At 34.5% G+C, this 17,623-nt stretch overlaps 1 non-coding gene across 1 annotated transcript; it reads left to right on the forward strand.

Moving 5' to 3' along the window:
- The first annotated feature begins 5,843 nt into the window (after positions 1-5,843).
- Positions 5,844-5,951, forward strand: LOC112752933 (small nucleolar RNA R71). Its single transcript, XR_003177342.1, has one exon. It is a non-coding gene; the product is annotated as a small nucleolar RNA R71 (small nucleolar RNA).
- The last annotated feature ends 11,672 nt before the right edge of the window (positions 5,952-17,623 follow it).

The raw sequence follows: 17,623 nt of genomic DNA on the forward strand, positions 1-17,623 counted from the left end.
AGATACTCATTCAGTCGAAGGTAGAACGGAAGTGGTTGTCAGGCACGCGTTCATAGGGAATGATGATGATTGTCACGTTCATCACATTCAGATTGAAGTACGAATGAATATCTTAGAAGCGAAACAAGATGAATTGAATAGAAAACAGTAGTACTTTGCATTAATCTTTGAGGAACAGCAGAGCTCCACACCTTAATCTATGGAGTGTAGAAACTCTACCGTTAAAAATACATAAGTGAAAGTCCAGGCATGGCCGAGAGGCCAGCCCTCAAACGTGATCTAAGATAGCATACAACTGATCAAAGATGGTCAAAAAGACTAGTAAAAGGTCCTATTTATAATAAACTAGCTACTAGGGTTTACATGAGTAAGTAATTGATGCATAAATCCACTTCCCGGGCCCACTTGGTGTGTGCTTGGGCTGAGCTTTGAGTGTTACACGTGCAGAGGCCATTTGTGGAGTTGAACGCTAGGTTTTGATCCATTTCTGGCGTTCAACTCTGGTTTTGGATCCTTTTCTGGCGCTGGACGCCAGATTTGGGCAGAAAGCTGGTGTTGAACGCCAGTTTACGTCATCTATTCTTGGCCAAAGTATGGACTATTATATATTGTTGGAAAGCCCTGGATGTCTACTTTCCAACGCAATTGGAAGCGCGCCATTTCGATTTCTGTAGCTCCAAAAATGCCATTTTGAGTGCAGGGAGGTCAGAATCCAACAGCATCAGCAGTCCTTCTTCAACCTCTGAATCTGATTTTTGCTCAAGTCCCTCAATTTCAGCCAGAAAATACCTGAAATCACATAAAAACACACAAACTCATAGTAAAGTCCAGAAATGTGAATTTAACATAAAAACTAATGAAAACGTCCCTAAAAGTAACTAGATTCTACTGAAAACATACTGAAAACAATGCCAAAAAGCGTATAAATTATCCGCTCATCACAACACCAAACTTAAATTGTTGCTTGTCCCCAAGCAACTGAAAATCAAATAGGATAAAAAGAAGAGAATATACTATAAATTCCAAACTATCAATGAAACATAGCTTCAGTCAAATGAGCGGGACTTATAGCTTTTTGCCTCTTGAATAGTTTTGGCATCTCACTTTATCCATTGAGGTTCAGAATGATTGGCATCTATAGGAACTCAGAGTTCAGATAGTGTTATTGATTCTCCTAGTCCAGTATGATGATTCTTGAACATAGGTTCTTTATGAGTCTTGGCCGTGGCCCTAAGCACTTTGTTTTCCAGTATTACCACCGGATACATAAATGCCACAGACGCATAATTGGGTGAACCTTTTTCAGATTGTGACTCAGCTTTGCTAAAGTCCCCAATTAGAGGTGTCCAGGGTTCTTAAGCACACTCTTTTTTTGGCTTTGTACCTTGACTTTAACCGCTCAGTCTCAAGTTTTCACTTGACACCTACACGCCACAAGCACATGGTTAGGGACAGCTTGGTTTAGCCGCTTAGACCAGGATTTTATTACTTTAGGCCCTCCTATCCACTGATGCTCAAAGCCTTGGGATCCTTTTTATTTGCCCTTACCTTTTGGTTTTAAGAGCTTTTGGCTTTTTCTGCTTGCTTTTTCTTTTTCTTTCTTTTTTTTTCGCCTATTTTTTTTCTGCAAGCTTTGTTCTTTGCTGCTTTTTCTTGCTTCAAGAATCATTTTTATGATTTTTCAGATTATCAAATAACATGTCTCCTAGTCATCATTCTTTCAAGAGCCAACATATTTAACATTCTTAAACAATAACTTCAAAAGACATATGCACTGTTTAAGCATACATTCAGAAAACAAGAAGCATTGTCACCACATCAATATAATTAAACTAAGTTCAAGGATAAATTCGAAACTCATGTACTTCTTGTTCTTTTGAATTAAAACATTTTTTCAATTAAGAGAGGTGATGGATTCATAGGACATTTATAACTTTAAGACAAAGTTACTAACTACTAATGATCATGTAATGAAGACACAAACATAGATAAGCACACAGCATAGAAAACGAAAAAAAAAAGAAGAAATAAGAACAAGGAATGAATCCACCTTAGTGATGGTGGCGTTTCCTTCTTGAGGAACCAATGATGTCCTTGAGCTCTTCTATGTCTCTTCCTTGTCTTTGTTGCTCCTCCCTCATTGCTTTTTGATCTTCTTTTATTTCATGAAGCATGATGGAGTGCTCTTGATGTTCCACCCTTAGTTGTCCCATATTGGAACTCAATTCTCCTAGGGAGGTGTTGATTTGCTCCCAATAGTTTTGTGGAGGAAAGTGCATTTGAGGCATCTCCAGGATCTCATGGTGATGAGCTTCATACGCCTTTTGAGCTCCATGAATGGGCTCTCTTGCTTGCTCCATCTTTTTCTTAGTGATGGGCTTGTCCTCTTTAATTAGGATATCCTCCTCTATGTCAATCCCAGCTGAATTGCATAGGTGGCAAATGAGGTGAGGAAAGGCTAACCTTGCCATAGTGGAGGACTTGTCAGCCACCTTGTAGAGTTCTTGAGGTATAATCTCATGAACTTCCACCTCTTCTCCAATCATGATGCTATGGATCATGATGGCCCGGTCTATAGTAACTTCAGACCGATTGCTAGTGGGAATGATTGAGCATTGAATGAACTCCAACCATCCTCTAGCTACAGGCTTGAGGTCCAATCTTCTTAGTTGAACCGGCTTGCCTTTGGAGTCAATCTTCCATTGAGCTCCTTCTACACATATGTCCATAAGGACTTGGTCCAACCTTTGATCAAAGTTGACTCTCCTTGTGTAGGGGCGTGCGTTCTCTTCCATGTTTGGCAAGTTGAACGCCAACCTCACATTTTCCGGACTAAAATCTAAGTATTTCCCCCGAACCATTGTAACATAGTTCTTTGGATCTGGGTTCTTACTTTGATCATGGTTCTTGGTGATCCATGCATTAGCATAGAACTCTTGAACCATTAGGATGCCGACTTGTTGGATGGGATTTGTTAGAACTTCCCAACCTCTTCTTTGAATTTCATGTCGGATCTCCGGATACTCATTTCTTTTGAGTTTGAAAGGGACCTCAGGGATCACCTTCTTCTTGGCCACAACATCATAGAAGTGGTCTTGATGGGCTTTGGAGATGAACCTTTCCATCTCCCATGACTCGGATGTGGAAGCTTTTGTCTTCCCTTTCCCCTTTCTAGAGGATTCTCCGGTCTTAGGTGCCATCAATGGTAATGGAAAAACAAAAAGCTTATGCTTTTACCACACCAAACTTAGAATTTTGCTCGCCCTCGAGCAATAAAAGAAAGAATAGATGAAGAAGAAGAAGAAATGGAGGAGAGGGAGAGTGGGAAGTGTTTCGGCCAAGAAGGGTGTAGAGGGGTGTGTTGTGTGAATTTGATGAAGAATGGAGGGCTTTATATAGGGAAGGGAGGGGGGAAGGTTTCGGCCATATGGGTGGGTTTGGGTGGGAAATTGGTTTTGAATTTTGAAGGTAGGTGGAGTTTATGAGGTAGGTTTATGGGGAAGAGTGGATGGATGTGAGTGGTGAAGAGGTGATGGGGAAGAGAGATTGAGGTGATTGGTGAAGGGTTTTGGGGAAGAGTGTTTATGGGGTTGTGTGAAAGAGAGTGGTGAGAAGAAGTGAGTGAAGGTAGGTGGGGATCCTGTGGGGTCCACAGATCCTGAGGTGATCCTGTAGGGTCCACAGATCCTGAGATGATCCTGTGGGGTCCACAGATCCTGAGGTGTCAAGGATTTACATCCCTGCACCCATTAGGCATGTAAAATGCCTTTGCACACAACTCTGGGCGTTCAGCGCCAGGTTGGTGCCCATTTTGGGCGTTCAACGCCCATTTGTTGCCATTTCTGGCGTTGAACGCCAGAACCATGCTTGTTCTGGGCGTTCAGCGCCAGAATGCTGCCCATTTTGGGCGTTCAGCGCCAGAACCATGCTCTGTTCTGGCGTTGAACGCCAGGCAGATGCTCCTCCAGGGTGTGATTTCTCTTCTGCTGTTTTTGATTCCGTTTTCAATTTTTATATTTATTTTGTGACTCCTCATGATCATGAACCTATAAAGACATATAACTAAGAAAAATATAGTTAGATAAATAAAAATTGGGTTGCCTCCTAACAAGCGCTTCTTTAATGTCAATAGCTTGACAATGGGCTCTCATGGAGCCTTACAGATGTTCAGAGCATTGTTGAAACTCTCCAACACCAAACTTTGAGTTTGGATATGGGAGTTCAACACCAAACTTAGAGTTTGGTTGTGGCCTCCCAACACCAAACTTAGAGTTTGACTGTGGGGGCTTGGGTTGACTCTGCTTTGAGAGAAGCTTTTCATGCTTCCTCTCCATGGTTACAGAGGGAGATCCTTGAGTTTTAAACACAAGGGAGTCCTCATTCCATTGAAGGACTAGTTCACCTCTGTCAACATCAATCACAGCTCTTGCTGTGGCCAGGAAAGGTCTTCCTAGGATGATGGAATCATCCTCTTCCTTTCCAGTATCCAGGACTATGAAATCAGCAGGGATGTAAAGGCCCTCAACCTTTACTAACACGTCATCTACTTGTCCATATGCCTGTTTTCTTGAATTGTCTGCCATCTCTAATGAGATTTTAGCAGCTTGCACCCCATAGATTCCCAGTTTCTCTATTACAGAGAGGGGCATGAGGTTTATTCCTAAATCAAGGTCACACAAGGCCTTAAAGATCATGGTGCCTATGGTACAAGGTATTATGAACTTTCCAGGATCCTGTCTCTTCTGAGGCAATGTCAGTTGATCCAGATCACTTAGTTCATTGATGAACAAGGGAGGTTCAACTTCCCAAGTATCAATACCAAATAATTTGGCATTCAGCTTCATAATTGCACCAAGGAACTTGGCAGCTTGCTCTTTAGTAACATCCTCATTCTCTTCAGAAGAGAAATACTCATCAGAGCTCATGAAGGGCATAAGGAGGTTCAATGGAAACTCTATGGTCTCTAGATGAGCCTCAGAGTCCTTTGGTTCCTCAGAGGGAAACTCCTTATTGGTCACTGGACGTCCCAGGAGGTTTTCCTCCTTGGGATTTACGTCCTCCTCTCCTTCTTTGGGTTCGGCCATGGTGCTTATGTCAATGGCCTTGCACTCTCCTTTTGGGTTCTCTTCTGTATTGCTTGGGAGAGTACTAGGAGGGATTTCAGTGATCCTCTTACTCAGCTGGCCCACTTGTGCTTCCAGATTTCTAATGGAAGACCTTGTTTCATTCATGAAACTCACAGTGGCCTTGGACAGATCAGAGACTAAGTTTGCTAAATTAGAAGTATTTTGTTCAGAGTTCTCTGTCTGTTGCTGAGTGGATGATGGAAAAGATTTATTATTGTTAAACCTGTTTCTTCCACCATTATTAAAGCCTTATTGAGGCTTTTGATCCTTCCATGAGAAATTTGGATGATTTCTCCATGATGAGTTATAGGTGTTTCCATAAGGTTCACCTAAGTAATTCACCTCTGCTATTGCAGGGTTCTCAGGATCATAAGCTTCTTCTTCATACGAAGCCTCTTGAGTACTGTTGGATGCAGCTTGCATTCCATTCAGACTCTGAGAAATCATATTGACTTGCTGAGTCAATACTTTGTTCTGAGCCAATATGGCATTCAGAGTGTCAATCTCAAGAACTCCCTTCTTCATAGGCGTCCCATTATTCACAGAATTCCTTTCAGAAGTGTACATGAATTGGTTATTTACAACCATGTCAATGAGTTCTTGAGCTTCTGCAGGCATTTTCTTTAGGTGAATGGATCCACCTGCAGAAGTATCCAGTGACATCTTTGATAACTCAGATAAACCATCAGAGAATATATCCAGGATGGTCCATTCTGAAAGCATGTCAGAAGGACATTTTTTGGTCAGTCCTTTGTATCTCTCCCAAGCTTCATAGAGGGATTCACCTTCTTTCTGTCTGAAGGTTTGAACATCCACTCTAAGCTTGCTCAGCTTTTGAGGAGGAAAGAACTTTGTTAAGAAAGCCTTGACCAGCTTATCCCAAGAGTTCAAGCTATCCTTGGGTTGAGAATCCAACCACACTCTAGCTCTGTCTCTTATAGCAAAAGGGAAAAGCATGAGCCTGTAGACTTCAGGATCTACTCCATTAGTCTTAACAGTATCACATATATGCAAGAATTCAGTTAAGAACTGAAAAGGATCTTCAGATGGAAGTCCATGAAACTTGCAGTTCTGCTGCATCAGAGAAACTAATTGAGGTTTCAGCTCAAAGTTGTTTGCTCCAATGGCAGGAATGGAGATGCTTCTTCCATGTAAATTGGAATTAGGTGCAGTAAAGTCACCAAGCATCCTCCTTGCATTATTATTATTTTCGGCTGCCATCTCCTCTTCCTGTTCGAAATTTTTTGAAAGGTTATCTCTGGATTGTTGTAATTTAGCTTCTCTTAGTTTTTTCTTCAGAGTCCTTTCCGGTTCTGGATCTGCTTCAACAAGAATGTTCTTGTCCTTGCTCCTACTCAAATGACAAAGAAGAAGGCACAGAAAAATAATAATAATAGAGATCCTTTATACCACAGTATAGGGATCCCTTTGTGAGTGGGAGAAAAGAGGGAGACAAAGAATGTAGTGTAATGGAAGAAACACAACTGTGAGGAGGGTAGAGATGTGAGATGAGATGTTAGTAGATGAATAAATAAATAGAGTAAGATGGGAGAGGGAGAATTTTCGAAAATAATTTTTGAAAAAGGTTAGTAATTTTCGAAAAATTTTAAAATCAAAAATAAAAATAATTAGTTAATTAAAAAGAAATTTTGAAAAAGAAGGAAGGGATTTTCGAAAATGAGAGAGAGAGAGTTAGTTAGGTGGTTTTGAAAAAGATAAGAAACAAACAAAAAGTTAGTTAGTTAGTTGAAACAAATTTTGAAAAGATAGGAAGTTAGGAAGTTAGAAAAGATATTTTGAAATCAAATTTTTTTGAAAAAGATAAGATAAGAAGATATTTTTGAAAAGATATGAGAGAAATTAGTTTTTGAAAAAGATTTAAATTTTTAAAATCACAATTAATGACTTGATTAACAAGAAATCACAAGATATGATTCTAGAACTCAAAGTTTGAATCTTTCTTAACAAGTAACAAACTTGAAATTTTTGAATCAAAACATTAATTGTTATTGTTATTTTCGAAAATTTTATATAAAAATAAGAAAAAAATTTTTGAAAAAAATTTTTGAAATTTTCGAAAATAACTAAGAAATTTGAAAAAGATTTGATTTTTGAAAAAGATTTTGAAAAAGATGAGATTTTCAAATTGAAAATTTGATTTGACTCATAAGAAACAACTTGATTTAAAAAAATTTGAAAAAGTCAACTCAAATTTTCGAATTTGATGAGAGAGAAAAAGGGAAAGATATATTTTTTTGATTTTTTGAATTTTTATGATGAGAGAGAAAAACACTAAATAGATGCAATGCATGAAGTTTTTAGATCAAAACATGTGATGCATGCAAGAATGCTATGAATGTCAAGATGAACACCAAGAACACTATGAAGATCATGATGAACACCAAGAACATATTTTTGAAAAATTTTTAATGCAAAGAAAACATGCAAGACACCAAACTTAGAATTCTTTAATGCTTAGGCACTAAGAATTCAAAAATGCATATGAAAAACAATGAAAGACACAAAACAAAAAATCATCAAGATCAAACAAGAAGACTTACCAAGAACAACTTGAAGATCATGAAGAACACCATGAATGCATGAAATTTTCGAAAAATGCAAGATGCACATGCAAATGACACCAAACTTATGACATGACTCTTGACTCAAACAAGAAACAGAAAAATATTTTTTATTTTTATGATTTTCTAAAATTTTTTTGGATTTTTCGAAAAATTAATTGAAAAAGAAAAATAAGGATTCCAAATTTTTTAATATGAATTCCAGGGATCTTGCATTCTTAGTCTAAAGCTTCAGTCCAGGAATTAGACATGGCTCACTAGCCAGCCAAGCTTTCAATGAAAGCTCCGGTCCAAAACACTAGATATGGCCAATGGCCAGCCAAGCTTCAGCATGTAATTCAGACATGACATGCCTGACATACCCTACAGTCGTATAACAGCTGATGGTTGGAAGCCTCAGTCCAAAAGAATTTAGACATGGCTTTACAGCCAGCCAGGCTTCACATGCTTCATGAAACACTAGAATTCATTCTTAAAAATTTTGAATCTAAAATTTTTTCGAAAACAGGTGAGAAAATTTTGAAATAATTTTGAAAAATTTTTGAAAAGAAAACAAAAAGAAAATTATCTAATCTGAGCAACAGGATGAACCGTCAGTTGTCCATACTCGAACAATCCCCGGCAACGGCGCCAAAAACTTGGTGCTGTTGCCGGATCAAACTTGGCACTGATGTTACCGGACCAAAAGCTTGCCGAAAACTCGAACAATCCCCGGGCAACGGCGCCAAAAACTTGGTATGCGAAGAAATTGTGATTACACTTTAATTATGTAAAATTCATCGCTCTTTCTTTCCCTGGCAATGGCACCAAAAACGGATGCACAGGACCATGGTCTAAACATATTTTCACAACTTCGCATAACTAACCAGCAAGTGCACTGGGTCGTCCAAGTAATACCTTATGTGAGTAAGGGTCGAATCCCACGGAGATTGTCGGTATGAAGCAAACTATGGTCACCTTGTAAATCTCAGTCAGGCGGATATTAAATGGTTATGGAGTTTTCGAAAATAATATAATAAAATAGGGATAGAAATACTTATGTAATTCATTGGTGAGAATTTCAGATAAGCGAATGGAGATGCTTTCGTTCCTCTGAACCTCTGCTTTCCTGCTATCTTCATCCAATCAGTCTTACTCCTTTCCATGGCTGGCTTTATGTGATACATCACCACTGTCAATGGCTACTTTCGGTCATCTCTCGGGAAAATGATCCAATGCCCTGTCATGGCACGGCTAATCGTCTGGAGGCATCACCCTTGTCAATGGCTTCATCTTATCCTCTCAGTGAAAATGGTCAACGCACCCTGTCACGGCACGGCTATTCATCTGTCGGTTCTCGATCATGCTGGAATAGGATTTACTATCCTTTTGCGTCTGTCACTAATGCCTAGCAATCGCGAGTTTGGAGCTCGTCACAGTCATTCATTCATTGAATCCTACTCGGAATACCACAGACAAGGTTTAGACTTTCCGGATTCTCTTGAATGCCGCCATCATTCTACCTTACGCCACGAAGATTCTGATTAAGAGATCTAAGAGATACTCATTCAGTCGAAGGTAGAACGGAAGTGGTTGTCAAGCACGCGTTCATAGGGAATGATGATGATTGTCACGTTCATCACATTCAGATTGAAGTACGAATGAATATCTTAGAAGCGAAACAAGATGAATTGAATAGAAAACAGTAGTACTTTGCATTAATCTTTGAGGAACAGCAGAGCTCCACACCTTAATCTATGGAGTGTAGAAACTCTACCGTTAAAAATACATAAGTGAAAGTCCAGGCATGGCCGAGAGGCCAGCCCTCAAACGTGATCTAAGATAGCATACAACTGATCAAAGATGGTCAAAAAGACTAGTAAAAGGTCCTATTTATAATAAACTAGCTACTAGGGTTTACATGAGTAAGTAATTGATGCATAAATCCACTTCCCGGGCCCACTTGGTGTGTGCTTGGGCTAAGCTTTGAGTGTTACACGTGCAGAGGCCATTTGTGGAGTTGAACGCCAGGTTTTGATCCATTTCTGGCGTTCAACTCTGGTTTTGGATCCTTTTCTGGCGCTGGACGCTAGATTTGGGCAGAAAGCTGGCATTGAACGCCAGTTTACATCGTCTATTCTTGGCCAAATTATAGATTATTATATATTGCTGGAAAGCCATGGATGTCTACTTTCCAACGCAATTGGAAGCGTGCCATTTCGAGTTCTGTAGCTCCAAAAAATTCATTTTAAGTGCAGGGAGGTCAGAATCCAACAGCATCAGCAGTCCTTCTTCAACCTCTGAATCTGATTTTTGCTCAAGTTCCTCAATTTCAGCCAGAAAATACCTGAAATCACAGAAAAACACACAAACTCATAGTAAAGTCCAGAAATGTGAATTTAACATAAAAACTAATGAAAACGTCCCTAAAAGTAACTAGATTCTACTGAAAACATACTAAAAACAATGCCAAAAAGCGTATAAATTATCCGCTCATCAATGATTCTGTGGGAATCCCCTTACAAGTTGTGTTAGCACTTAGCAGTTGAAAACTTGGTAGGTGACCAAGTCAAGTTCAGGATTGGAGATATATTCTGGACTTGTCCCAGATAGGAAGGATAGTTTCTAGGGAGAATTGGTGTCTATAATTTGTTTGATTATAGTGAAATTCCATTATTGTTGTGATGGAAACTGGATGTAGGCTGCACTGTACTAGCTGAACCAGGATACTTCTGGGTGTGATTCTCTCTTTCTACTCTACTCAAATTCTGATTCTGTTCGAAGGAGACAAAATTGAAAAATATCTCCTCTTTGATTACGAGACAAAAAGAAAAAGTCTCTTGACTAGTGACGAGACAAAAAGCAGAAATATCTCCTTAAGCATTTTAAAAGGGCAGCAAGATTCACTCAGCAAAAAAGGGGCTAAGATTCAACCCTCCCCCTTCTCTTAGCCACTGATAACCATCATATACACATATGATACATATACGTAGTTGATATATATTATTTATTCAGTTTTTCTTAAAAAAATAAAAAATATATTTTCATGTATTATATATAATATTTTAAATAAACTATATTTTGACTATTATTTGATAAAAAAAATTATATTATATAATAATATTTTTAACAAAAATAATTAGTTAATAAATATTGAATATAATAATCTAATTATTTATCAAGTAATATAAAATAAAATATAATTAATTTTATATTTTTATGTTGGAGTTTAAAATATTATTTTTATATAATTTTTTTAATATTATAAAAAATTTTTATAATAATTAATTTTAATAAATAAAAATATTTATTTTTTGTATTTATATATTTTACATTTTTAATTATGTAAGTTTGATTAGTTTAGGTCTTACTAATATAAGTAAATATATAATGTGATTGGCATGTATTTAGAATTATATTATTTATTTTATTTCTCTAAAAAAATTGAAAAAATGAAAAAGGTTAATATTTTCATGTATTATATATAATATTTTAAATAAATTATATTTTTAAAATACTTTGATGAAAAATTATTTTATATAATAATATTTTTAACAAAATTAGTTAATTAATAAATTTTGAATATAATAATCTAATTATTTATCAAGTAATATAAAATAAAATTTTAATTATTTTATATTTTTATGTTATAATTTAAAATTTTATTTTAATATAATTTTTTAATATTCTAAAAATTTCTTACATAGTAATTAATTTTATTGAATAAAGAATAGTTATATTTTTGTATTTATATGTTTTATGTTTAATTATTTAAGAATAAAAGATTTTGTTGTCATTTAAAGTATTGTGTATTAAATTATTACCATTTAAAGTATGTATTTATGTACTAGGATATTTTGTATTTATTAGAGTCCATCAATATTCTTCTTTTATATTAGCCGTTAATTTTCATCTAATAAAATCTAATAATTTATATAAATATAGTGCATCTAATACGCACATAATTATTATGCTTATTTTAGATATTCCTCTTATTTATCACTTTTTTGTTTACTTTAATTTAATTTACTTTGCTTAGCTTGTTGACCATGGCAGGTCTCGTATATCTATCTTTTGACAGACTTATTAATTGTCATTGATACGTAGTATAAATTCTTACTATAATATCATAACTGCATACTTTTGTAATGGTCGACTATGCATTAAGTGCATATTAATGCCAACAATGCATGACATATATTTCCTCTAAAATGGGTAACCTTTAAGAATAAAATAATGAGCTTGTATGCGTGTAAAAATACGCTTCTTCAATTTTAAATAGTACGAAATGAGAAAGGATTTTTTTTCAAAATTTGTATTTTACATTTTTTCTCTTTTTTCTTCTTCTTCTTCTTTGTATTTCTCTTCTTTTTTCTTCGTATTTCTTCTGCTTCTTCTTCGCTCGTTTTATCCTCATCGTGGTTCTTTTTATTGTTGTTATTTTTGCTACATTTTTTTTTCTCCTCCTCTTTCTATTGATTTTATAACATTATGTATTTTTTTCTTCTTTATTTAATTTTTTTCTCGCAAGAATTATAAGAAAACGAAATAAGAAGATGAGGAAGAAGAAACAGTAGAAGATGAAGAGGAGGAAGAGAAAGAGTTTTGAATTATGCAGAATTTATCAAAATAAAAATACACCCAAATTTCTTAAATACACCCAAATATCTTCGTGTTACACCCAAATTTACTGCAAATACAAAAAAAATGTTTCCTCTAATGCTGCATTTTTTCTTCTTCTTTTTTTCTTTATTTCTTTTTTTCTTTTAGTTAAATGAATGTAAGTTCATCTTCTTCTAAGTAATTTTGCAGCATTATATGTTTTTTCTTTTTCTTTGTTTGATTTTTTTGTCTTTATTCTCGTTAAGGGAGTAAAACAAGAAGAAACTTGAGAAGGTAAAACAAAAAAGAAAAGATGAATAAGAAAAAGAAGAAGAAGATGGTGATGATGATGAAAAAAAGAAGTAGCAGAAGATGAAGAGAAAGAGTTTTGAATTATGCAGAACTTATCAGAATAAAAATACACCCAAAATTCTTAAAATACACCCAAATATCTTCATGTTACACCTAAATTTGCTGCAAATATAGAAAAATGTTTCCTCTAATACTACATTTTTTTCTTCTTCTTTTTTTCCTTATTTCTTTCTTTCTTTTAGTTAGATGGGTGTAAGTTCATTCTCTCCCAAGTAATTTTACAGCATTATGTGTTTCTTCTTTTTAATTTCTTTATTTGATTTTTTTGTTTTTATTCTTTTTAAGAGAGTAAAACAAGAAGAAACTTGAGAAAGTAAAACAAAAAGAAAAATATGAATAAGAAAAAAGGAAGAAAAAGATGGTGATGATGATGGAAAAAAAAAAAGAAAAAGCAGTAGAATATGAGGAGGAAAAAGAGAAAGAATTTTAAATTATGCAAAACTTATCAAAATAAAAATACACTCAAATATCTTCGTGTTACATCTAAATATCTTTATGTTATTATATATTTATATGAATTTATAGAAAAAAATGACATCTCAAAATAATAATGACAATATTCATTCCCTATTTATTGTTTATAGCATATTTTTCTTAGTTCTCCCTCTCTTAGTTATCTCCTTTGTGGTTATTTCCTTTTTTTTTTCGTTCTAGTGGTTTAATTTCTCGTTGTTGATATTTTGTTCTAATTATTTGTATATCTATACGAAGATATTTGAATTTTGTTTTCTTCAAATTGAATCTGATGTATCTTTGTCGATTTAAAAGGGTCATAATATAAATATAAACTTATGATGATGAAATATTTTATTACACGTTAAAATATAAATAAATAAAACCCATATGTGACGACAAAGTTAAGATTACATTTTGTGCATGCAGTAATTTATATTAGTCTTTAAATAAAATTGAGGAGTGTTATACATACAAGTCATTTTTGTTTATAAGTCTTACAAGTTGGGCCTAACACGCGTGTTATTGAACCATCTTTGCATGTTTTATCTTCATTTCCTTTTTTATGAAAAAGAAGAAGAAGAGACACAAAGAAAGAAGAAGAAGAAGAAAAAAAAGAAGAGAAAGAGGAAGCACGAAAAAAGAAGAAGAAGAAAAAGAGGCACAAAAAAAACGTGAAAACGGCGTTAATATAAATGACTTGTATGATTTGTATGGAAAAGCGTTCTCTCTTTGCCTTCGATCTCCTTCTGCTTTTTTCGATTTTCATGGTTTCTGAAATCAAGCGTTGAAATTGTTTTAAAGATGATGGAACTTCAGAAATACACCCAAATGATTACAAAAATACACCCAAACAATTACAGAAATACATCCAAAGGATTACAGAAATACACCCAAACAGTTACAGAAATAAACCAAACAATTACAGAAATATACCCAAAAGATTACAGAAATACACCCAAAGAATTTAAGAAATACACCCAAAGGATTTAAGAAATACACCCAATATAGGGAGAGACAGTATATTTCTTCTTGAAATCTTTTAATGTTTTGCTGGTTAAGGATGAGGCATATGACAGAGACAATCTAGAAAAAAAATCTAGAAGAACAGTAAAACAGTACCTTGAATAATGTTTCTTCGTTTTTTCTGGTGATTTTGATGAAGGAGAAAGAGAAAACGAAAAGAGGAGAAGAAATTTCAATAAAAAAAGAGGGAGGAAGAGGTGGTGTTGATGACGATGATAATGAGAGAGAAAAATTACGAAAAAGAAGAAAAAAAGACACAGAAGAGGAAGAGGAAGAGGAAGCACGGAGAAAGAAAAAGAAGAAAAAGAGGCACAAAAAAAAACGTAAAACAGCATGAATATAAATAACTTATATGACTTGTATTGAAAATCACTTGTACGTGGAGAATTACTCAATAAAATTTAGATTCACGATAAATCAACTTTTTGTTCCATTTAATTGAGGAATACTATTAAAAAAAAAAAATCTTCATATGTAACGACAAGCTAAGATAGAGACTCTTGCTTTGTTTAATTGGCACACTGATTACCTATCACTATAGTTAATTATCTTTGAATTTAGAAGCAATTATTAGTGATTAGTGTCGTGATATCTTTGTTAAGTCTCTTTCGGCTAGAGACAAAGTAGGTGGTAATAAATTAATAAGGTGACAAACTCAGCATCTTACTTTGAATGATTAGTGGGCGAAAATAATAACAATAATACAACAATATAGCACTAGCTAGCTAGATGCCAATAATATCCATCTGTCCCTTTACCTTCAATTTAGTTTCTTCAAGATTATTGAACTCATGCCCACCTTTCTGTGCGCGCGCATACGCCCACTAATCATAGCATCGTACACTAAGATGGTTTTATGAATGATTAGTTGCAACTTTATTAGCAATAATGCTTTTAAAAATATGATTATATCAGAGATGAGCCTCCAAGAAGATAAACAATTTATGAAAAGAATATAAACTTAATTACAAAATATAAATTATTTTTGTAAATTAAAAGAGAGCCGGACAAAGCAATCAAGGATGATATTTTTGACATGATAAAAAAAACAAAAATACAAGTTAAAAAGAGAGACATTATACTCAAATTATGGTTTTAAAAACCTAACCGATAAAATTAGAATGAAGTTAAAAAACTTATAGATTTAATCGAAATTAAATTAGATATAATAAAATAATATATTTATATATAAAATATATAATTTCTGAAATATAAATTTTTTATTTTATTATTTTAAATCGATTAACTACTAAAAAATAAATTAGTTCTATTAATTTATTATTTTTTATTGATTTTTTTATTTTGATAGATTTGCTCACAACCAATTTTTATTCTAATAAACTGGATGATCTAATGACTAATTTTCGATTAACTGAATTGAACCAGCTAATTCGATCGATTCTCAAAACCATGACTTTACTATTATCTGTACAATTTTGTTTATTTTCAGTCTCAAATAAACTTCTGCATGCCTAGTTTACCTTTTGCTTTACTCTTGTTGAATTCCAGTGTAAATTACACTTTACACAAACGGCTTCTAATAAGGTTTAATACAATTTATCATGACTCTTTTGTTTAATTTTGGCTAAGTGATACATAAATGAACCTTTGCTTAGAATAATTTAGTGTTATATTGATACGAATATTTATTGATGTCGTATTTTAAACTTGCAAAATGCATAGTAAAATATATATTAATTACTTAAAATAATATCATAATGAAAATATCTTTGATGAAGTGAAATTTGGCTTATGTTAATAATTAACACCACCTAAATCCTACCCTAATAATTATAATGAAAATATCTTTGATTATAGTGTGTGAGAATAAATCAAAGATTTTTTACACCACTGGTTAGGTAGTGGAAAAAAATCCCACACATGACATTACAGCCCTATGCTACTATGATATAAAAAAAAAAAAGTCTTAGAATTCAATTTTTATCATTCCAAAATAAAAATTTTTTACATAAGACAACTTTTTTGAAAAAGAAATATACAAAATTCGTAAAAAAAAAAAAATCTTGTGCGAGGTTAAAATAAAAAAATAAAACAACAGAAATAAAAACCAAAACATAGTGTTCTTAAGTTGCTAAAACTTAACCCACGTCTATTATATGTCCCTAATAAAGGAAATAAAAACAACTCTTGATGGTTTCAGTAGTGGCTAAGAGAAGGGGGTTGAATCTTAGCCCATTTTTTTGTTGCTAATGCTTGCTGAATTCAGAGGAGACTTTTCTGTTTTGGCTCGTCCCTGAACACGAGACTTTTTCTTTTATCTCGTCCCTAGTCACGAGACTTTTTCTTTTGTCTCGTCACTTTGCACGAGAGATTTTTAGTTTTTTCTCCTATGCAGTGGAAAACAGAAATGGAGTAGGAGAGAAGAAATATTACACCCAGATATATCCTGGTTCAGCTGTTAAGTGCAGTGCAGCCTACATCCAGTCTCCATCACAACAATGATGGAATTTCACTATAATCAACCTGATTACAAACTGTAAAGTGCTAACCCAACTTACAAGGGGATTCCCACAGAATCATGAAACACAACATAGATGAACAAAGGACTTCTAAGACATCTATGGCTTTTTCTTTTAATTTTGCACTCTCTGCCTTTTTCTGCTCTATGGCTTTTTCATACAAACCTCACTGTTTGCCTTTTTCCATGAGTCTCAAGACATGACAAAATTAAACAGAAAAATACAAAACAGAATACATTGAAGGAGAAGAAAATCTGTAAGCTTAGGTAGCTCTGAGAATCCTGTGCCTTGCACTCTCAATGCTTACTTCTAACTCCTTACTCCAAACAGTGGTTGTTCACCCTTAATATAGAAGAGGTGAGGTCTCCACTTATTGAAGCCAATGACTGAACCAACTTCTTTCTCCTTCAACAAACAGAACCGGTTCGGCCACATAGAGAGAGAAGAGATAACCATGCAAAACCCAACATGCAATTACCTCTGGTCCTTTCTTGATCATCACCCTTCATCAATCCGAGCTCTCCATCCTTGGCTTGCTCTCCAAGATGGATTTCTGGCCCTTGATGCTTCATGATGATAATGACTTCATCTGCTTCAATCTCTGCCTTAACCATCACTTCGCCACTCTAGCTACTCCCTGTGGTGGTTAAACAGAATCAAAGACAAGCCATGCTTCAAGAATCTCCCTTGCTGGCCGAATCTTTACCTTCCATTTTTGAGCATGAAGAACTCAAGATAACCTCACCAAATCTAACCACATTTGGTGAGTATCTTAGCCACAGCTCATTTTTATTTTAGTATGTTTTCTTCCCATCATCAACTTGATGGTCTTGATGCATGCAACTTCTTCCTTTTCTTGGTTGATGAGCATAGCGTCCATAGCTTCCTGGACAAGGACCGAAGGAAGAAGAAGAAAGAGATGAGAGAGAATGTGAAGTTAAAGTAAAAGCAATTAAATGAAACTGAAACATATTGATAGATTGCTTTTACTTCCCTTGCTTTG

Source organism: Arachis hypogaea, chromosome 15 (genome assembly GCF_003086295.3).
Source record: "Arachis hypogaea cultivar Tifrunner chromosome 15, arahy.Tifrunner.gnm2.J5K5, whole genome shotgun sequence".
Taxonomy (NCBI): Eukaryota; Viridiplantae; Streptophyta; class Magnoliopsida; order Fabales; family Fabaceae; genus Arachis; species Arachis hypogaea.